Source organism: Xenopus tropicalis, chromosome 8 (assembly GCF_000004195.4).
Source record: "Xenopus tropicalis strain Nigerian chromosome 8, UCB_Xtro_10.0, whole genome shotgun sequence".
NCBI lineage: Eukaryota > Metazoa > Chordata > Amphibia > Anura > Pipidae > Xenopus > Xenopus tropicalis.
Genome location: NC_030684.2, coordinates 139,269,090 through 139,292,298, shown reverse-complemented (window position 1 = coordinate 139,292,298; position 23,209 = coordinate 139,269,090). Strand labels below are relative to the sequence as shown.

Here is a 23,209-nt window from a genome sequence, read left to right as displayed (position 1 = left end):
TCACTTTTTGACCTTGAGTGCTGATTTCCTTCAATACATGGGCATCTGTTATTATGTGGACCGTACCCACATGCAGTGCTGATATATGTGAGTGCCGACATTCTTTTGCACAATCTAGTTACTATATAGCTAGAGGTAATATAGCGCCATTGTCTATTGAGGAAGTAGTTCTTCCCTGGAAGCTTCAGAAAACATTTAGATCTTCGAAATTTTTTTAGTTACGGCAGCTGTTCGACTTTTTGCACTCGTCTCTTATTCCTGTAATAGTAGATGTTAAAATGTAACACCCAATTTACTCTGTATATTAACTCAATGTAAGGGGCTGCTGGGGTTTGATCCCAGGACCTCCTGCTTGTTGGTTGTTCCCCCTAACCATTGAGCTTGGGGAGCAGCCGGTAAGAGTTGATTGCCTTGTGTTCCCTTTCACCTGTGTCCTGGGCTTGGTAACATCACCCCAGCAGCCTTATTGGCTAGGTGGGATCAGCCAATCAGGGCTAACTCTTCCCTATTTAAGCCCAGCCCTCCTCACACTTGTTGCCTGAACATTGGTTAACATTAAGCACTGTGGCCTGCCCCGAGCTTGTGTTTCCTGTTCTGGCTTCTTGTCTTGTTTCCTTTCTTCCTTTGTCCTTTGCTCCTTAGCCTTGTTTCCTCTCTTCCTTTGCTCCTTGGTCTTGTTCCTGTTTTTGCTCCTCACTCCTGATCTTTGTCTTGCCTGCTCTGTCTGGTCCTGTCCTGCTTGGGCTATGCCCGATCTGTCCTGTTCTGTCTAGTCCCATTTAGTCTACACCCACTCTGTCCTGTCCCGTCTGGTCTACGCCTGCTCCGTCCTGTCCTGTCTGGTCTCATATGGTCAGCGCCCGCTACGTCCTGTCTACGCCCACTCCATCTTGTAACATCCCCTGCCTGAAGGACTCGCCTTCCCTTCTCCTACTCGTAACACTCTCTGGTATTAAAGTGGCCATCATGGTCCTTTAGACCGATTCAGAAGCTTATCTGCCCGTGTATTGGGCTCCAACGGCGGGTCTTCCCACCAACATCTGGCCTGAAATTGGCCGAATCTCAATTTGGTAGGTTTGATCTTTCAGTCAGATCAGGGACTGCACCGGCTCATTGATCCGGCGGTCCCCAAACCTACAGTGCCTATGCCTACCCTAGGCGCCATACGATTGAATTAGCCCAATATTGCCCACCCTTAGGTGGGCATATTGGGAGAAGATCCGCTCTCTTGGCAAACTCACAAAACGAGCAGATCTTACAGTGTATGGCCACCTTTACTCTTGTAAAGTTATTGGATAAAATATTTGCTTGCTAGGCACTTGCTTTTATCTTTAGTATTCTGTTACTAATGGGATTATATAATAAAAGGCTCTAAGTTTGCCTGGGAGCAGTAACCCATATCAACCAATCAGAAGGTAGAATTTTCTGTTCATCTGTTTAAAAGTATACATCTTATTGGACTGGCCCACCAGAATACCAGGAAAACTCCCGGTGGGCCCAGGGGTCAGTGGGCCTCCTGCTTCTGTCCATTTGGCCTGTTTCATGGTCATTCCCTATTTCTGAATGGGAACAAAAGGAGAAATAGATGGAAGAATAGATGCTAGCATGTAAATAAAAGGGACTAGGAGAATAAAGAGGTTGGGTGGGGAAAGGAGGAAAAATAGTCCGGGTCTATAGTCTAAGGTTTTCTGGCGGGCCCCTGGGGTCCCAGTCCCACACTGTTGCTATGGGTTACTGCTACTGGGCAAACTTAGGGCCATTTATTACATGTGGGCATATATGTACTGAATCATATTAAAAGTTGAACTGTCCTGAAACTTTCCCTTCAGCTCATTAAGTGTTTCTTTTGTTTCAGATTGGCTTATACTACAGGCAATTTCTATTGTTCATGAAGGGGACTCCCTGTTTCTCAGGTGCCACAGTCGGCCTGGATATGATGCAAAAAACACCGTATTTTACAAGGACAATGAGGCCATTGGGTCCCCAGCCAGCGAGTCAGTGTTACACATAGGGAGAGTGGATGTTACGGCGGCTGGTACATATTACTGTGAAAAAGAAGTATTTTATTACGCCTATTATCGCAAGTTTAATGCTAAAGGAAACATTTCTGTTTTAGGTAAGACTTTGACCCTTATTCACTGCCATTACTTTGTTGGTACCTGTTGTGCATTTTGGTCTGCCCACTAACGTCTGCTACTTTCTACTCCTTATTATCTCCATTTACTTAATCCCACCCCTGTCTGGGCTGAGAATTTTCGACAACACCCGCAGTCCTTATAGTTCTGCTCCAGGCCTTATTCATACTAGAGACTTCTGACTGTTTGTAGTCAGGGTAAGTGTCTCTGTAATTTGACCAATGATTGTCACTCATACCCATACTCTTCCAATTTCTTTCCAGTTCAACCATAACAACAGACATAAACATATATTACATTGTAACTCGTACATGGCTGAAACATTGGGTCTGTCCCCAGAGTGTTGGTTTTATTATGGTGTATATTGTCTAAGGCAGGGTATTTTCTGGTGTTTAGTAGCCGTGATAAGTAGCTGCTACTAAGTAGCTCCATATGTCCTCACCCTTATATAGAGTATGGAATGAAGGACCCATCCTACTCTCCCTTCATTCACTCCAGGGCCCATTTATCTGGCTTTTCCTAAGTAGATATGCCACATGTTCCACGTTTATATTAATATAATGCAGGGGTCCTCAAACTATGGCCCGCGGGCCGGATATGGCCCCCCCAAGGTCATTTACCAGGCCCACGCCTACGCTGCATCCTCACCCTTGGCTACTACCTGTCTGCCTCAGCACGGTCCTCGGCCCCAACTTGTCACCACATCCCACCGGCCAACGCATCCAGCATCATTAGTGTCGGTGTGACGTGTTGACATGACACATTGGGGCCAAGGACCACGCTGATGCAGACAGGTAGTAGCCAGAGATGAGGACGCAGAGGGGGGCTGGTCCCCAACAGTCTGAGGGACTGTGAACTGGCCCCATGTTAAAAAAGTTTGAGGACCCCGTATATAATGTCTTGTAAGGGACTTTTTGCTTTGGTCATACACCTAATTTAGATTCTTCCCAACTACTCCGCTGCATCCTCACCCTTGGCTACTACCTTTCTGCCTCAGCATGGTCCTCAGCCCCAACATGTCACCGCGTCCCACCGGCCAACACATCCAGCATTATTAGTGTTGGTGTGACGTGTTGACTTTTGGTAATTCTAACCAACCAGAACCTTACTATACAACAAGACCCTGAGACAAGGTTCTCAGTATAACTGATGCTATATTCATTAATCAAAGACAGAGTCTTGTGGAAGCTATCAGCAACACAGAACAGCAGCTGAAATGTATCACTAACAGCTTCCAATGAGACCCTGAGAGTCTTAGCCTTTTATAGAGAATGACATACCTTATCCCAAAAGTATATGATGCCCCTTGTACAACTGTCTGTGGGCTCTGTGGTTCCAGCTGTGCAAATAGCAAAGTGCATGTAGGGGCTCAGCTAGTCAGCACTATCATGTCTGGCCCTTGTGATTTTATAAGACGGTATATTTGACTTTTATATTATTTTTTATACCTTTCATATATAGTATATTTATACCTTTATCTCCTACCTCACCTGCCTTGGGTTTTCTTTATAGGGGACACTGGGGGATTTTATGTGTCCCTTTATACAGAACTTACCCATCATAAGTGAGTGTCTCAACATGACATGACGCACTGGGGCTGTGGACCACTCTTATGCAGACAGGTAGTAGCCAGGGGTGAGGATGCAGAGGGGGGGAGTGGTTTTAGGATTTAACTATAGTCCAGCCCCCCAACAGTCTGAGGGACTGTGAACTGGCCTCATGTTTAAAAAGTTTGAGGACCCCTAATATAATGTCTTGTAAGGGACTTTTTGCTTTGGTCATACACCTAATTTAGATTCTTCCCAACTACTAAACAGCTATGATTTAGTTAAGCTTCAGCAACATTATTAGCCCCAAATTCCACCAAATGAGTCAGCTGAGGGTCCTCCAAAATGTATTTTGTTCTTCTAGAATTGACTAGTTGCTGAAACAAAGTACTTAAATAGTTTATTCATGTTGTTGTGATCAAATGGTCGTCCATCACTCTTTACTATCAGTAATTCTTCAATGAAAACCTTCTGCAAAGACTTGAAGTCACATCCTATTTTCAAGAACAGATTATTAACACATACGTTATGCCTGGAGTAAGAAATCATCATCACTGTGAATTCTTTGGTCAAAAAGAACTGGCCTCTAGTTGTTTCTTTAATATCAAGCAAAATGACTCCCATAACATTCCTGTTTCTTATAGAAAACTGGGAGCAATTGCTCTACACCAGTGATCCCCAACCAGTGGCTCTGGGGCAACATGTTGCTCCCCAACCCCTTGGGTGTTGCTCTCAGTGCCCCCAAACCAGGGAGTTATTTTTGAATTCCTGACTTGGGGGCAAGTTTTGGTTGAATAAAAACAAGATTTCCTACCAAATAAAGCCCCCTGTAAGCTGATAGGGTGCATAGAGGCCCCTAATAGCCAATCACAGCCCTTATTTGGCTCCTCCATGAACTTTTATGGTGCTTGTGTTGCTCTCCAAGTCTTTTTACATTTGCCTGTGGCTCCCGAGTAAGAAAGGTTGGGGAGCCCTGCCCTACACTATAGGCAGACAGTTATTTTTCACATTTGTGAGGGACATACAGAATGTCGGAAAGTCTCTATTTTGTTAGTTGTGTCTAAAAGCCTGTATGTTAAAGAGATACCACCGGATGTCTCATCAATGTGACTGCTGCATACGATAGCCTAGCTCCTCATACTCTATTATCACAAGGAGTATGTATAAATGTAGAGCTCTTGTAGCTACAGTGTCATTACCGCTGGTATTAATGTAACATCAGTGATAGACAATCCTTTATTTTAAGGTTAAAGGAAATACTATAAATAGGCGGTGTGTGTGTCTCAACGTTGTAAGAGTTTAGGCATTTTTTCAGCTTTGCTAGAGACAGAGCGTTAGAGACACTTTTGCCTGAATGTCTTGAAATATAGACCCACATTTTGACTAATCTTATAATAATTTAAGATTAAGGAGAAGAAAGGATATGATTCTGGTAATTTGGTTTAATTCTAGAGCTCTTCACTGTTCCACAAATAACGCTGAGGCCAGATCAGGTGACAGAAGGGGATCACATGACCATAACCTGTGACACAGAGCTCCGCCCACACAGAGAGACTACAGAGCTGCAGTTTGCTTTCTACAGAAATGGGCACAATGTGCAGGGATTCGGTTTATCCAACCAATATGGAGTCCCCTCAGCTCAGCTGGAGGATTCTGGGAATTATACCTGTGAGGTACAAACTCCAACCGGCAGTGTGAGGAAGAGGAGTCACATAGCGTTTATGCAAGTACAAGGTAAGTGTTATTAGTATGGGTTAGTTACATGTCCATTGACATCCATTGATTTCAACCCTTCCAAATGAACCCCAGTGCATATATACTATATACATACATACACAGACCTATCTATACATTCTCATATATAAATGATATATACACATACCTATATTAAACTAACTGTAGATCTTAAGATCATAATAATCTTGGTTATTATATGTGTTGAACAATATATTCAACCCCATCTTATATGGGATAGATAGAATAGAATCAGCTTGTTATCCACAAAAATCCCCAAATCCTTCTCAGTTAAAGGTCCCCATACACAAAATCGTCAAGTGAGCGGATCTTCACCCGATATCCCCACCTACGGGTGGGCGATATCGGGGAACATGTAGGCTAATTCGATCGTTTGGCCCTGGGAATTATAATGGCGGCAATAGGGCAGTCGGTTCGGGGACCGCATCAACAAGCCGATGTGGTCCCCGATCCGACTGAATCTTTTAACCTGCCCGATCGATATCTGCCCAATTTCAGGCCATATATTGGTCGGGTATGGGCGTCGTTTCTGCCCCTACATTCGGCCCGTGTATGGGGACCTTAAGAAAGTCCCAACAAACTGCCATTTCATTAATACTTTGCATTTATTTAATTTCTACTAAAGCGTAAAACTTTGCAGTTATCAACATTAAACCACATTTGCCAGTTTGCTGCCCATTTCTCTCTGCAAAGTGACAGAATCCTTCATGGGACTTATAAGGAGTCATTTACATCTGCAAGTGCAGTAAAGTGTAATTTTGAGAGTGGTTACCATTAGTGATGAGCGAATCTGTTCCGTTTTGCTTCGCTGAAAAATTTGCGAATCTTTCAAAAGATCTGCGAAACGGCGAAAAATTTGTGAAACGGCGAAAATGTTGTGCGACAAAAAAAAATTGACGCCCGCAGCTATTATTTTGACGCGCGGCTATTCTTTTGTCGCCCACGGCTATTATTTTGTCGCCCACGGCTATTGTTTTGTCGCCCGCGGCTATTCTTTTGTCGCCCGCGGCTATTGTTTTGTCGCGCAGCTATTGTTTCGTCGCCTGCGGCTATTGTTTTGTCGCGTGGCTATTGTTTCGTCGCTCGCGGCTATTGTTTTGTCACGCGGCTATTGTTTCGTCGCCCGCGGCTATTGTTTTGTCACGCGGCTATTGTATCGTCGCCTGCGGCTATTGTTTTGTCGTGTGGCTATTGTTTCGTAGCCCGCGGCTATTGTTTTGTCACGTGGCTATTGTTTCGTCGCCCGTGCCTATTGTTTCGTCGCCCGCGGCTATTGTTTTGTCGCGCGGCTATTGTTTCGTCGCCCGCGGCTATTGTTTCGTCACGCGGCTATTGTTTCGTCGCCTGCGGCTATTATTTTGACGCACGCGACTATTCTTTTTTGACGCCCGCGACAATTTTTTGACGTGCTGCGAATTTTTCCGCGGCAAATTTTTTCATCCGTTTCGCGAAACAATCTGCCAATGGCGAAACGTGGAAATTCGCCGCGAATCCATGCCTGGCGAAATATTTCACCCATCACTAGTTACCATGTTTTTTATCCATAATGCAGCACTTTTTCCCAGAATCCCAGGGTTGGTGTGTTCACATTATGCTTGACGCAATTGTGACTGATGCGTAAAAATTGTGCTCTTGTGATTTTCTGATTATCAAATGCCTATTTTTAATACTGTAAGCAGACATTTAACTCTCTTTGGTTAATATTTTTCTTCTGCATCAGATCCAAACCTTTTGTTGTCATGGGACTTCACTATTTTGTCAAGTTAAAAAAATTTTCCCATATAAAAACTGAAATTTTCACAAATCGCTTACAACTTGATTGCTTACATTAGTTTAATATTCAGGCAATAGTTGGCAAAAATTCTGAGCAAAATCCATAGTAAATAATGTTTTCATTGTGCAAAGTGTGCCTGTGTATATAGTCAGGCTGGGACCCATGTGTTTTGTAACTTGAAGAATCCAGAGATTGGTGAAATTATAGAAAGGTTTTTGTACCATTGAAAGTCCAAGCTGGGCATATAAAGTAATCAAATACTCAACCTGGCAGACTGGAATCCTTGTGTTGGGTAACTTGGAGAAATCAGAAGTTGGTGAAACTGTAAAATATGAGTTATAAAAGGGTTTTTGTACCTTTGAAAGTCCAAGCTGGGCATATAAAGTAATCAAATAGTCAACCTGGCTGACTGGAATCCTTGTGTTGGGTAACTTGGAGAAATCAGAAGTTGGTTAAACTGTAAAATATGAGTTATAAAAGGGTTTTTGTACCTTTGAAAGTCCAAGCTGGGCATATAAAGTAATCAAATACTCAACCTGGCTGACTGGAATCCTTGTGTTGGGTAACTTGGAGAAATCAGAAAATGGTGAAACTGTAAAATATGAGTTATAGAAGGGTTTTTGCACATTTGAAAGTCCAAGCTGGGCATATAAAGTCATCAAATACTCAACCTGGCAGACTGGAATCCCTGTGTTGGGTAACTTGAAGAAATCAGAAGTTGGTGAAACTGTAAAATATGAGTTATAGAAGGGTTTTTGCACATTTGAAAGTCCAAGCTGGGCATATAAAGTAATCAAATACTCAACCTGGCTGACTGGAATCCTTGTGTTGGGTAACTTGGAGAAATCAGAAGTTGGTGAAACTGTAAAATATGAGTTATAGAAGGATTTTTGACATTTGAAAGTCCAAGCTGGGTATAAAAAAGTAATCAATACTCAACCTGGCAGGCTGGAATCCTTGTGTTGGGTAACTTGGAGAACCAGAAGTTGGTGAAACTGTAAAATATGAGTTATAAAAGGGTTTTTGTACCTTTGAAAGTCCAAGCTGGGTATAAAAAAGTAATCAAATACTCAACCTGGCAGGCTGGAATCCTTGTGTTGGGTAACTTGGAGGAATCAGAAGTTGGTGAAACTGTAAAATATGAGTTATAGAAGGATTTTTGACATTTGAAAGTCCAAGCTGGGTATAAAAAAGTAATCAATACTCAACCTGGCAGACTGGAATCCTTGTGTTGGGTAACTTGGAGAACCAGAAGTTGGTGAAACTTTAAAATATGAGTTATAAAAGGGTTTTTGTACCTTTGAAAGTCCAAGCTGGGTATAAAAAAGTAATTAAATACTCAACCTGGCAGGCTGGAATCCTTGTGTTGGGTAACTTGGAGAAATCAGAAGTTGGTGAAACTGTAAATTATGAGTTATAGAAGGGTTTTTGCACATTTGAAAGTCCAAGCTGGGCATATAAAGTAATCAAATACTCAACCTGGCAGACTGGAATCCTTGTGTTGGGTAACTTGGAGAAATCATAAGTTGGTGAAACTGTAAAATATGAGTTATAGAAGGGTTTTTGCACATTTGAAAGTCCAAGCTGGGCATATAAAGTAATCAAATACTCAACCTGGCAGACTGGAATCCTTGTGTTGGGTAACTTGGAGAAATCAGAAGTTGGTGAAACTGTAAATTATGAGTTATAGAAGGGTTTTGTACATTTGAAAGTCCAAGCTGGGCATATAAAGTAATCAAATACTCAACCTGGCAGACTGGAATCCTTGTGTTGGGTAACTTGGAGAACCAGAAGTTGGTGAAACTGTAAAATATGAGTTATAAAAGGGTTTTTGTACCTTTGAAAGTCCAAGCTGGGCATATAAAGTAATCAAATACTCAACCTGGCAGACTGGAAAAAGTTGGTGAAACTGTAAATTATGAGTTATAGAAGGGTTTTTGCACATTTGAAAGTCCAAGCTGGGCATATAAAGTAATCAAATACTCAACCTGGCAGACTGGAATCCTTGTGTTGGGTAACTTGGAGAAATCAGAAGTTGGTGAAACTGTAAAATATGAGTTATAAAAGGGTTTTTGTACCTTTGAAAGTCCAAGCTGGGCATATAAAGTAATCAAATACTCAACCTAGCAGACTGGAATTCTTGTGTTGGGTAACTTGGAGAAATCAGAAGTGGGTGAAACTGTAAATTATGAGTTATAGAAGGGTTTTTGCACATTTGAAAGTCCAAGCTGGGTATATAAAGTAATCAAATACTCAACCTGGCAGACTGGAATCCTTGTGTTGGGTAACTTGGAGAAATCATAAGTTGGTGAAACTGTAAAATATGAGTTATAGAAGGGTTTTTGTACATTTGAATGTCCAAGCTGGGTATAAAAAAGTAATCAAATACTCAACCTGGCAGACTGGAATCCTTGTGTTGGGTAACTTGGAGAAATCAGAAAATGGTGAAACTGTAAAATATGAGTTATAGAAGGGTTTTGTACATTTGAAAGTCCAAGCTGGGCATATAAAGTAATCAAATACTCAACCTGGCAGACTGGAATCCTTGTGTTGGGTAACTTGGAGAACCAGAAGTTGGTGAAACTGTAAAATATGAGTTATAAAAGGGTTTTTGTACCTTTGAAAGTCCAAGCTGGGCATATAAAGTAATCAAATACTCAACCTGGCACACTGGAAAAAGTTGGTGAAACTGTAAATTATGAGTTATAGAAGGGTTTTTGCACATTTGAAAGTCCAAGCTGGGCATATAAAGTAATCAAATACTCAACCTGGCAGACTGGAATCCTTGTGTTGGGTAACTTGGAGAAATCAGAAGTTGGTGAAACTGTAAAATATGAGTTATAGAAGGGTTTTGTACATTTGAAAGTTGAAGCAGGGTCTATAAGTCTATGCAATACTCAGTCTTGATATTGACTGTGGGAGTTATTGAGGAGATCAAATGAATAAAAGTGCTAAGGAGGTTTTTTTTTTGGTGACATAATGATGTTTATTGGCTAAATGACTGATGACACAGTCCAGCAGTTAGGGTAGTTGGCAGGCAGAAAGACAAATTTAATAACAGGCCAGACATCAGGGTGATTATTAGGGAAGAAAGGTAAATCCAATAATAGGTCAGAAGTCAAAACCAGAGAAGACACAAATATGTCAACTAGGAATTGACAGGAAAGGAGAAACCTATTATATTTGGGATCATTCAAATGATCCCAAAGACCCAACAAAGGCACGGTATAGAAAGAGCTAAAGATATATATTAAAGAGATTGTCCTTAACGTTATAATTACAAGGAACTCAAGTGACACAAAGGTGACTTTAATAAATAATATTTATTTATTAAATATTTATATAATAAAAAATAAAACATATCCATAAGGCTTTTTTGTCTTATAGAGTTGTTTACTGCCCCACATATTAAAGTGAGCCCAGCTCAGGTGACAGAAGGAGATCACATGACCATAACATGTGGCACAGAGCTCCGCCCACACAGAGAGACTACAGAGCTGCAGTTTGCTTTCTACAGAAATGGGCACAATGTGCAGGGATTCAGTTTATCCAACCAATATGGAGTCCCCTCAGCTCAGCTGAAGGATTCTGGGAAATATACCTGTGAGGTACAGACTCCAACTGGCAGTGTCAGAAAGATGAGTGCCATGGCACATATCCAGCTTGAAGGTGACTACAGAATACCTGTTAGGAATTCGCTTTTCATATGTATTTTTCCTATATCATCTATATCAAATATCATCTCCCAATGCACTACATCTGCCATTATACAATCATCAGTAGATAATCAGTTCCAATTAGTTCACTATCAGCCTGAGCAAGGGGAACAATAGAATGGTGGCCATACAACATAAGGTCTCTCAAATGGAACTTATCCATTGAGCCGGGTTGATCAGTTAAATACCAAAATGTTATTTATAAATGTAATTGCTACTGAAAGCAGTATCTACAGTTTCTCTCAAATGCAAGTTGTTCTACTGCTGAAACATTGTAGAACGCATTTATTAACAAGTGGGCAAGTGTTAGTGCACAGCGATTTCTAGGGCTTTGGCCATCAAAGACTACCAGTCATTAGTGATGGGCGAAATATTTCGGCAGGCATGGATTCACGGCGAATTTCTGCATTTTGCCATTGGCGGATTGTTTCGCGAAACGGATGAAAAAATTCGCAGCGGAAAAATTCGCCGCACGTCCAAAAATTGTCGCCGGCGTCAAAAAAGAATAGTCCCGGGCGGCAAAAGAATAGCCGCACGACGAAATAATAGCCACGGGCGACAAAAGAATTGCTGTGAGACAAAATAATAGCCGCGGGCGACAAAATAATAGCCGCGGGTGACAAAATAATAGCTGCGGGTGACAAAATAATAGGCGCGCGACAAAATAATAGCCGCGGGCGACGAAACAATAGCCGCGCAACAAAATAATAGCCGCGGGCGATGAAACAATAGCCGCGCAACAAAATAATAGCCGCGGGCGACGAAACAATAGCCGCGCAACAAAATAATGGCCACGGGCGACAATTTTTTTTGTCGCACGACATTTTCGGCGTTTCGCGAATTTTTCGCCATTTCGCGGCGAACAGATTCGCTCATCACTACCAGTCATGTATTTTAGAAAGCTCTGCATATAAATTTTTTTTTTTAATTTTTCAAATTTTTATTGGGTTTTGTGTACAATCCAGTCTTGCAGTAGGAATAATCAAGCGTTAGTTCAATAGTAGTAGGAAGAGGCATATTAAATATGATACAAGATAGGTTGATAATGCTTTCTATTACAAATAATGCATAAAACATAGAAATGTAAAAGGAAAAAGGCTGTCCGTTGTCGTGATTGCTTATAGCTGTTGGATTGAGTTAAGATAACCGGGAAAGGGGGGGGGGGGGGAGAAGGGTACCAGACAGGAGAGATGTCAGGTTTTAAACAGGGGAGTATTAGTCATGGGTCCACGTCTTATACCAGCTTCCATTGCAGGGGCCTATAGAATCTATATGTTGCCATTTATTATTCTTATTGCCTTTATAACTTGTTTTGAAAACCTGGTCCGGCAGAGCAGACACTCCATTAGTTATTGATTTTGATGATTTGTTGGGTTTATTATTTTTGTTTCTAAAAATGCTCACCAGGGTCCCAATGGGTTTGTTTTGTCCGTGTGTGTTTCCTCAAATTTGCAGATGTCCTCCATTTCTTGGGTCCATTCCGCGACAGTAGGCAAAGTTGTAGATTTCCATTTGCGAGGAATTAATAGTTTGGCCGCGTTGAGTGCGTATTGAGTAAGAGATTTTTAGTATGATGGGACGGATTGGGCATTGAAATGCAGGAGAACTGTTGCCGGGTTTTTGTCTATTTCCAGTTGTAATTTGTCATTGCATATTTGGAGTATTGTAGTCCAAAATTCTTGTATTGCAGGACAGGTCCAGAATATGTGTTTTAAGGTGCCTGACGACCATATAAATGCATTTTATCTTTAATATACAGTATGGTAACATATTTTCTTACTACTCCCTATAGAAAGAGGTAAGAAGTATCTGTTTCGAGCAATTCCTGGATTGTTAGCATTACTTCTCATGGTTGCCATTATCCTTGTCGTCAAGTTCAGGCAGAAACTGGCTGCAATGCTAATATGTCACCGGAACCAATCAAAAACAGGTAGGTCAACTGAAGTTGCCATGTTGTTTTGTTTTTTGTTTATTGGTCAATAAAATAAAGTTTACAGCAAAACAAAAAACATTATATCACTTCTTGTGCAAGTGGTTTAGTGTTAGTTAAAGATTCACCAATTATATAACTATCTACTAGTAAATAATAGGAGAAAAGTAGAGTAGAAGAACAAAAAGAAAAGGAACAGTAGAACAGTATGAGGATATTAGCAAGATGCTGTATGGAAACCAGGATTTTTTTCTTTATTTCTTTTTTTAAAGAAAAGGAGAGAGAAATAAAAGAAAAAAAAAGAGAGTATAAGTTAAGCTGGCCATACACAGGCAGATCTTCACCCGATAGCCCCACCTACGGGTGGCGATATCGGGGAGGCATGTAGGCGAATTCGATTGTTTGGCCCTGGGGCCAAACGATCAAATTCTGCACGCGGCAATGGGGCAGTCGGTTCGGGGACTGCATCAAAGAGCTGATGCGCCCCCCGATCCGACTGGATTTTCTAACCTGGCTGATCGATATCTGGCCAACTTCAGGCCAGATATCGGTCGGCCAGGCCGTCGGTAGTGCCCCTACACGGGCCGATAAGCTGCCGAATCTGTCCAAGGGACCCATATCGGCAGCTATAATCGGCCCGTGTATGGGAACCTTAAGGAATTCCCTTGAGGACCATCCATATCTTGATTATAGTCATAATCATAAGATCTACAGGCAACTTTTAACTTTATCTATTATTCAGTTGCATCTTAAACATTATATTCAAAGGTAGTCATATAGGATTTCTGGCAGAATTTTCCTCGGCATATTTGCTATTGTTCCATGAATCCCATTTTGCGTGGTACTTGTGCAAAAGATGGTTATTTCTGGCATTGAAATATTCCATAGTACTGTTACTGTCGAGTAAGAGTAATACATCTTTTAATGAGGGGATCGACGTTGATTTCCAGTTTATTGCTATCATTAAGCGGGATACCGCTAATACATGTATTATGGAGCATTTTTTATTCCAGGGAATGTGGTCCAAGTCAAGATTTAGGAGAGCCTAGGAGATATTGTAATATTAATTTGAGATAACTCTGTTAAGATAGGAAATATTGAGATTAAAAATTCAGATATCTTAGGACAATCCCACCATTTGTGAATAAAGGTTCCATTTTGGTTACAAAGTTGCCATGGTTTTAAATGACCAAAGAGCTGCTGCTTGGATTGTGTGTATTGTGTATCAGGCTGCTTAAATAAAAGGTACAAGGATGGTCAAAAAATAGACCAGAGCCAGACGAGCAAAACAAAGCAGGACTTGAAATAAGTTCTCAGGGCCATTACAGGTCTCAGGTGATTCATTTTGGAAGGATTCCCCATACTGGGGGGGAGTGCAGTGCACACTGCTACTTAATAACCACAGGCTTCTCCTGAGGACAGCTCTTTGCTCCCTATCCCCTTGTACAAGTACACCAGAAGCCAGGTTCTTACCCTGTCTTTTGACCAAAACATCCTTTTAAGCTCATTAAAAGTTCAGCTTTAGGTTGAATAATATAAAGAAGTACCATCTCTAGCACACAGTGTGTGCTATGGGCTCCCCCCCCCCCCCCGCACCACTGGATTTCCCAGGGCAAGCAAGTAGAAGAATATTGGAGCCTATGCATAGGTAAACTCCTTAATAACCTCCTTGTTGGAGCTCATGATGCTCGCTAGCTGCATTACTCCTATCTATCACTCCTGGAGTGATCTATAACAGAAAATATCTTTCCAACTAGTTGGTAGATCACTCCAGGAGTGATAGATAGGAGTATGGCAGCTAGCGAGCAGCCTGAGCTCCACCAAGGAGGTTATTAAGAAGTCTACCTATGCATAGGCTCCAATATCACTCCAGGAGTGATAGATAGGAGTAGGGCAGCTAGCGAGCAGCCTGAGCTCCACTAAGGAGGTTATTAAGGAGTCCTCAAGAGTAGGTACCAAGGAGGTTATTAAGGAGTCCCCAAGAGTAGGGACCAAGGAGGTTATTAAGGAGTCCCCAAGAGTAGGGACCAAGTGTACAGACCTAAGGGTAGATGCTGTCCCAACTAGGTCCCACTTGAGAGGCCTGAAACAAGAAGTAGTCAAGGACTTTGTCCAGGAAGTTGTCAGGAGAAGGAAAGAGTGCTGGTCTGATGTTCTTCCAGTTAGAAAAGACATGAGAAAAGTTAACTAAGGTTTCTAATGTTCTTAACAAAATATCTTGCAATTAAAAATAATAATGAATGTAAATGGCAGAAGTACTTAGAATAGCATTCTCAACAACTTTACATCTATTTATCTTAAAGAAATGTTAATATATATCAAGTTACGGCCATCAATCATTGGTGTATTTTCTGGACGTTTGAGATGGTTTTAGTAGGACCTATATATGTTACCACCCATATGTGGTCATATTTACTGTTTATTGTATCTTCTATGACACATATATGTGAAGTTATGTAATTCAATTGTTTAATTTTGTTTTTATTTCATTTTTTTCAGCATCTACAGTGTCTACAAATGAAAATGTAAGTGGTTTACATAATTAAAACAATATCACAGAAGCACACACATTCTTTACATTCAGCCTCTCCTTCATATAATTCCATCATCCAACCTATACTTTACAAGGGTTGGAAGGCAGGGTGGAAAGTGCAAACACAGGTGTAACTGTTTTTTTTTTGTGCTTTGCATCCCTTGACAAATTTCCACAGGCCTCAGCTCTCCATTAAATCTTAGCTTCAGGCAAAGCAGGAACTAATTAGTGATGAGCAAATCTGTCCCTTTTTGCTTCACCGAAAAATTCTTTTGAAAGATTCACGAAACGGCGAAAATGTTGCGCGTCAAAAAAAATTGCCGCCCGCGGCTATTCTTTTGTTGCAAGGCTATTCTTTTGTCGCATGGCTATTCTTTTGTCACCCACGGCTATTATTTTGTTGCGTGGATATTCTTTTGTAGCCCGCAGATATTCTTTTGTCGCCCGCGGCTATTCTTTTGTCGCCTGCTGCTATTATTTTGTAGCCCGCGGCTATTATTTTGTCGCGCAGCTATTATTTTGTCGCCCGCGGCTATTCTTTTGATGCAGCAACATTTTTTGGACACGAAACAATCCTCCAAATGCGAAACGTGGAAATTCACCACGAATCAATGCCTGGCAAAACATTTCGACCATCACTAGAACTAATGCATGAAGCTCTGAGTTATATGTGGGGCCAGAAAGGAATAGTGTACATTTGACAGGATATGTACATTTTTACCACCTTTTGTCTCACATCAATCAGACGTGCAAGTCAGGGATCAGCCTGCAACTTGTCCCTGGTACTTGCCAAGGACAGGGCTGGCTTATGCCTAATAACATTGCACTAGGTCAGAACCAGTGTGTGGTGCTAAATGCAACCAGACCCAAGGCAGAAGTGTCCTGTGTCGGAGAACATAGGGGCACATTCTTACACCCATTAATACACTCGCATTTCTGCCTGAGGTCGTAATATATTAGCCAACTTGTTCTACTTTATAACCCCATCTTTTTGTTGTTGTTGTTGTTGTTTATACAGGATAAGGACCATCCTATTTATTCAGTTGTTAAGAAAGAAAAGAAAAGAAAAAAGACACAAGCTCCCAATGACCAAAATATGCTGGACTCCACCTGCATCTATGAGAACATCAGCTATCAAGACATTTCATAAAAACTTTGTTCAGCTTGCTCCACTATGGCCAACAGTTTCCATGTATTGGGCTAGCTAATTGTGAGAAAGCATGCTTTCAATGGCTTTATTCAGCTTGGGGGGGGGGGGGTTGTTTTCCAGCTGTCACTTCTGCTCTAATGTAAACCACTGGTGGAAAAACCATACAGGTCGCTTCGGTTTAACAAAGTATCTCATCATTGACTTAGATGGAACATTTTATCCATATTATATAAATCATGATCTATATATCTATCAGGCAGGTTTAACAATCCTATTAGAAGAGGTCAGTGTATGTCCGTATTAAAATTCATTGGTAGCCAAACCTGGGAAATATCTGTTTATTTTCAGATTTTGACAAATCATTGTAACTATTTCCAAATTAATAATTCATGACTACCTCATTCCTGCATGTGATACAGTATGTAGTATTGTTCTGGATGGGGTATTCTTGTTTTAACAATGTAAAAGTAGTATTTCAGCAAGACCTGGGAGCAGGATCCTTAATGTCTTCAGTCTCTCAATCCACTGTCTAGAGTAATTAAAGGAGGGTTTCAGTCAAATGATTTTGAGGATGAATGGTGGCAGGCCGCTTGATTTCTAGGCGACGTTGAATCTCAGTGCAAAGGAAATGAATGAGAAGAAAGGGATGAGCTTGCGTGCGCTTCTTTTGATAGGGTGCCGCCATCAGAGCAGGGGTTGTGATAGATTCACGCTACAGCACAGCAGGCACCGTGTATACAATTGGCAGGTGGCGCACAAAGCTCACACTTAATCCTCCTTGTATTGCTGGAGCCTTTGTTTCCACCGAGCCAGTAGAGCAAAATGACACCTGAAATGCGCCAACCAATTACAAGACAGTGACAAAGCTGGCCACGAGGCAAAGCAGCCTGCAGGCGCTGCCGCAACCATATGGAGATGCCAATGTTTTTCATCGGCAGACTTTAGTGCCTAGTCTAGTTATAAAGATATATAGCTGACTCCCCCGTCTCCAAAGGCAGCCAGCAAAGAGCAGTAAGATTCAGCTTTGCTACATGCCAGCAGGCTTTGCCATATGCTCCGGCAACAGAAGGGCAGGCGCCATTTATTCTTGCGTCGCTAGACTTTATCTTTCAACAGAAGCAGAAGAGGAGAGCCGTCCCTGGGTGGGCTTGAACCACCAACCTTTCGGTTAACAGCCGAACGCGCTAACCGATTGCGCCACAGAGACCACGCTTGCCCTGCCAAGCATGTGTCGCCTTAACCCTATGGAAAGGCCAATGTTTTCCCTCTGCAGGTATTGACCTGGAGCAACCATACAACAATGTATTATGACCAAAGATTGCCGCTACAAATGAGGCATCTAACCGTATCTCGGTAGGATCGGCTGGGTAGGTGCAGAGGGTGCTCCATTTAAGGGACAAGAAAATGAGTGGGCTACCTCTGAGTTCTCCCTCTATATTTCAAATCTACAGTGACTGCAAACGTTATTCGGAGGAAATATTGTGCACTGAAATCTGTGACGGTGGGTTAAAGTCCTTTGAAAGCGGACTGGTTCTTTAAGAAGGAGAGGCTAAGAAGCGTTTACGGCATTCCCGAGATGGCTCGCTAGACAGAATGTGACTGAAGCGTTACACGCACATAAAAAGAGAGACCCACTCCTGCCTTCAAGAGCCCCAGGTTGGAGATGCTGGGGATTGAACCCAAGACCTCATACATGCAAAGCATGCGCTCTACCACTGAGCTACATCCCCCCAAAGCCTGGTCAAAGCCGTTTTGCTTATTGCCTGAACATTGATAATAATAATAATCCCTGTGCTTCAACAAAGCCTGAGCTGACTATTTGGTTATGATATACTTGCGACGGAATCAGACGGCAGGAGCCCTTTGGGAGGCAGCCTTCTGCTGTCAGAATTAGTGATGAGCGAATTTTTTCACCAGGCATGGATTCGCAGCGAATTTCCGCATTTCATCATTGGCAAATTGTTTAGCGAAACTTCTGTGAAAATTTGGCGCAAAAAAATTTGTAGTGCGGAATTGTTTTTATCAGGCACGGTTGTATCAAAATGGGTCCAGCTGTGACAAAAAATCCGGGGGTGACAAAAAAAAATAGTTGCGGCGACAAAAAATAGATGCGGGTGACAAAAAAAATCACATGACAAATGCGTTTTGCTAATTTTTGCCCCTTTCGCAGGACAAATTCGCTCATCACTAATGGGGACCTCTCCCCACTGCTCCGTTTGGGAGTTTTAACTGTGGTGTTTGTGCATGCGCGTGGCATTGGTTGGGTGTTCGCGCAGCGGGGGGGAAGGGGGGCACCGAGTGGGGGTGCCCCCAGTAGAAATCCGGTGCTGTTGGCCTGTATCTGAAGTCATGTGTTTGTGCCCACATGGTGCAGTTTTTCTTATTGCCCTGATTTATCTACATCAGGGCACCATGAGAAAAGAAACCAGACATGCATACGTTTAAACCCATTTATTATCTCATTTATAAAAAAAAGGCACAGTTACCTCCACCATTACAAAGCATATACAGAAAATATCAAAAATCCAATACCCTTTATTCTTTATTATACCGCTGTTTAAAAGCTCTTCCATCACTACACTGAGATAAAGGAAATAACACAGTGGTTTCATATCTAAATTATCCTTGTAAATGAAGGGGCACCCAATATCATTCTCTTGTAACCAGTTTTGTAATGTTTGCCCACCCAACAGAGAATGGTGCCCTCAAATAACTGGCATTCATAATCAAGAAAGATGCAAACTGATTAACTACAACCGTACCTAATGGGGCACCTAAGCATTTTATCATTCATCAGAGCAAACTGATGAGCTTTTAGCAACCCCTCCCCCAAATAACCCTGTGTTGGCGGCTGCTCGGAGGGGCATGTTTATGTAGCTACGTTAGGTGGCACATTTTTAAGCTTTTTAAAGACATTTAAATAATTCTTTCTCGTCTGTCTCAGTTGTCTTCATCGCTTATGTTCTCCTCTTTGATCTTGAAATCCAACTCGCCCATTATGCCTTCTACAATTGGGCCAGGGCCTGGCTTGGTAAGACCCATTTCTGTCTTGTCTAGAGGCTTCTGTAACAAGTGCTTTTTTGTCCCAAGAAGTTCTTTTTTGCTTTTCTTTAACTTTTTGTCACTTGCCCTCCTATACTCTCCCTTAGCAGATGAGGAACTGGCAACAACTGTTGGGCTGTGAGTAGCCTTCTCCTGCTGCTCTGTGTGGCTACTTCTCTTCCCACCCCGCTGCTCCTTAGAGGAGCTACTGGTTTTCTCTTTTGCCTTTGCAGGCTTTAGTTCTTCCTTTTTGTATGTAATATTGTACTGACTTTCCTTGCTCTTTATATATTTGTTGCCATTATTTTTGCCACTAGAGTGCCCCTCCTGAGCCTTGCTGGTTCTGACTTCAGACACACTAGGTATCGAAAGGCATCCCTCATCTGTCTGTTCATTGCTGGAACCTTTCCTATTTCTCTCTTTGCTCTGTTCAGAAACAACAAGATCTCTAACCATCAATGCATTCCCCTCTCTTGCACCCCCTTTAGCTTTGCTATCTTTCTCTTCACTGTCACTGTCTGTTTTAGATATGAGTGAGTTTGTTAATCTGATTGGGCTGGGTAATCTGTGTGGGATGGGTAATCTAACCATCAATACATTCCCCTCTGTTGCACCCCCTTTAGCTTTGCTATCTTTAGAGAAAATTCTACTTTTAGCAGCCTCCCTGCCTTGCCCTTCTGACTCCTCCATATATGTATTGCTGAAGGAGCCTGTAGGAATGTCACAAGATTCTCCTGAGCTGGTTCTCATGCTGCAACCGGGACTGGGGAGACAATCTTCTTCTTCTTCTTCTTCTTCTTCTTCGTCATTGTCTGTATAAGATATGAGTGGGCTGGGTAATTTTGGTGAGTAGTGTGGGCTGGGTAATTTTGGTGAGTAGTGTGGGCTGGGTAATTTTGGTGAGTAGTGTGGGCTGGGTAATTTTGGTGAGTAGTGTGGGCTGGGTAATCTGTATGTCATGGATATTACGTGTGGGCTGTGTTGTTGTTGTTGTTGTTGTTGTTGTTGTTGTTGTTGTTGTTGTTCTTCTTCTTCTTCTTCTTCTTCTTCTTCTTCTTCTTCTTCTTCTTCTTCTTCTTCTTCTTCTTCTTCTTCTTCTTCTTCTTCTTCTTCTTCTTCTTCTTCTTCTTCTTCTTCTTCTTCTTCTTCTTCTTCTTCTTCTTCTTCTTCTTCTTCTTCGTCATTGTCTGTATAAGATATGAGTAGGCTGGGTAATTTTGGTGAGTGTGGGCTGGGTAATCTGTATGTCATGGATAATACGTGTGGGCTGGGTAATTTTCTTCTCTTCCTGTTGGGACTGCAGGGCTCCATGTCATTCTTTTCACAACTTTGTTTCCTCCTTCTACTTTCACTCATCCTTTGGCCCTGATAGGCTCTGTAGGGCTCCATGCCACTCCGTTCATGTTGTTGGCTGTAATCATCATGGCCAGACATGGATGGGCTCTCAACTCTCCCTCTCTCATGAGACTTGTATTCTCCTCCGTTTCTGCTGTATCTACTGCTGCTGCATCTCTTTAATGTGTTCTTCTCAAGGAGAGACAAAACTGAAGATACAGTATTTAGCATAAGATATTCCATTTCATTGTTACATTGGCTTATTTCCCTTTTCACAATGGAGTCAACCTAAAAAGCAAAACAGGTAACATTAGTTTAAACAAAGAGCTTGATTTCACATGGTTTCCTGTTATCACTGTAGCCATTTTCTGCTACTATATACAGGTATAGGACCCGTTATCCAGAATGCTCGGGACCAAGGGTATTCCGGATAAGGGGTCTTTCTGTAATTTGCATCTCCATACCTTAAGTCTACTAAAAAATCAATAAAACATTTATTAAACCCAATAGGGCTGTTCTGCCCCCAATAAGGGGTAATTATATCTTAGTTAGGATCAAGTACAGGTACTGTTTTATTATTACAGAGTAAAGGGAATCATTTAACCATGAAATAAACCCAATAGGGCTGTTCTGCCCCCAATAAGGGGTAATTATATCTTAGTTGGGATCAAGTACAGGTACTGTTTTATTATTACAGAGAAAAGGGAATCATTTAACCATGAAATAAACCCAATAGGGCTGTTCTGCCCCCAATAAGGGGTAATTATATCTTAGTTGGGATCAAGTACAGGTACTGTTTTATTATTACAGAGAAAAGGGAATCATTTAACCATGAAATAAACCCAATAGGGCTGTTCTGCCCCAATAAGGGGTAATTATATCTTAGTTGGGATCAAGTACAGGTACTGTTTTATTATTACAGAGAAAAGGGAATTATTTAACCATGAAATAAACCCAATAGGGCTGTTCTGCCCCCAATAAGGGGTAATTATATCTTAGTTGGGATCAAGTACAGGTACTGTTTTATTATTACAGAGAAAAGGGAATCATTTAACCATTAAATAAACCCAATAGGGCTGTTCTGCCCCCAATAAGGGGTAATTATATCTTAGTTGGGATCAAGTACAGGTACTGTTTTATTATTACAGAGATAGGGCTGTCCTGCCCCTACAATCCTATTGTTTTATTTCATGGTTAAATGATTCCCTTTTCCCTGTAATAATAAAACAGTACCTGTACTTGATTTTTATTAAGATATATATACATAAAAACAGCATCTCACTTAACAGGAAGATTGTAGATTGTAAGCTCTTTTGTAAGCTCTTCCCCTCCTGTATCGGTTACTGGTTACTCTGTATGTCCAATGTATGAATCCCACTTATTGTACAGCACTGCAAAATATGTTGGCGCTTTATAAATAAATGTTAATAATAATAATATGATGTAGTTAAACAAGTGATAAACATATTAAGCTTCTCCGTTGATGTCTTTGTATCATTAGGATCATGGAGCAGAAAAAACAGAAAGACTATTCTCTTAAGTTTCGTTTCTTTTGAACAGCTTAACAAGGAAATTGGTGTCCAACCCTGCCAGACCAGACAGGTTTTTTTAATGGTTAAATGATTCCCTTTTCTCTGTAATAATAAAACAGTAGCTGTACTTGATCCCAACTAAGATATAATTACCCCTTATTGGGGGCAGAACAGCCCTATTGGGTTTATTTAATGGTTAAATGATTCCCTTTTCTCTGTAATAATAAAACAGTACCTGTACTTGATCCCAACTAAGATATAATTACCCCTTATTGGGGCAGAACAGCCCTATTGGGTTTATTTAATGGTTAAATGATTCCCTTTTCTCTGTAATAATAAAACAGTACCTGTACTTGATCCCAACTAAGATATAATTACCCCTTATTGGGGGCAGAACAGCCCTATTGGGTTTATTTAATGGTTAAATGATTCCCTTTTCTCTGTAATAATAAAACAGTACCTGTACTTGATCCCAACTAAGATATAATTACCCCTTATTGGGGCAGAACAGCCCTATTGGGTTTATTTAATGGTTAAATGATTCCCTTTTCTCTGTAATAATAAAACAGTACCTGTACTTGATCCCAACTAAGATATAATTACCCCTTATTGGGGCAGAACAGCCCTATTGGGTTTATTTAATGGTTAAATGATTCCCTTTTCTCTGTAATAATAAAACAGTACCTGTACTTGATCCCAACTAAGATATAATTACCCCTTATTGGGGCAGAACAGCCCTATTGGGTTTATTTAATGGTTA

At 41.3% G+C, this 23,209-nt stretch overlaps 2 non-coding genes and 1 pseudogene across 2 annotated transcripts; 1 reads left to right on the top strand and 2 right to left on the bottom strand.

Annotated features, from left to right (window-relative positions):
* The window catches only part of LOC100493781, a 99,903-nt pseudogene extending 83,363 nt beyond the window's left edge, over positions 1-16,540 (top strand).
* A 1,133-nt stretch (positions 16,541-17,673) lies between these two features.
* Positions 17,674-17,747, bottom strand: trnan-guu. The gene has a single exon. It is a non-coding gene; the product is annotated as a tRNA-Asn (tRNA).
* Positions 17,748-18,198: 451 nt separating this feature from the next.
* Positions 18,199-18,270, bottom strand: trnaa-ugc. The gene has a single exon. It is a non-coding gene; the product is annotated as a tRNA-Ala (tRNA).
* Between the last annotated feature and the right edge of the window lie 4,939 nt (positions 18,271-23,209).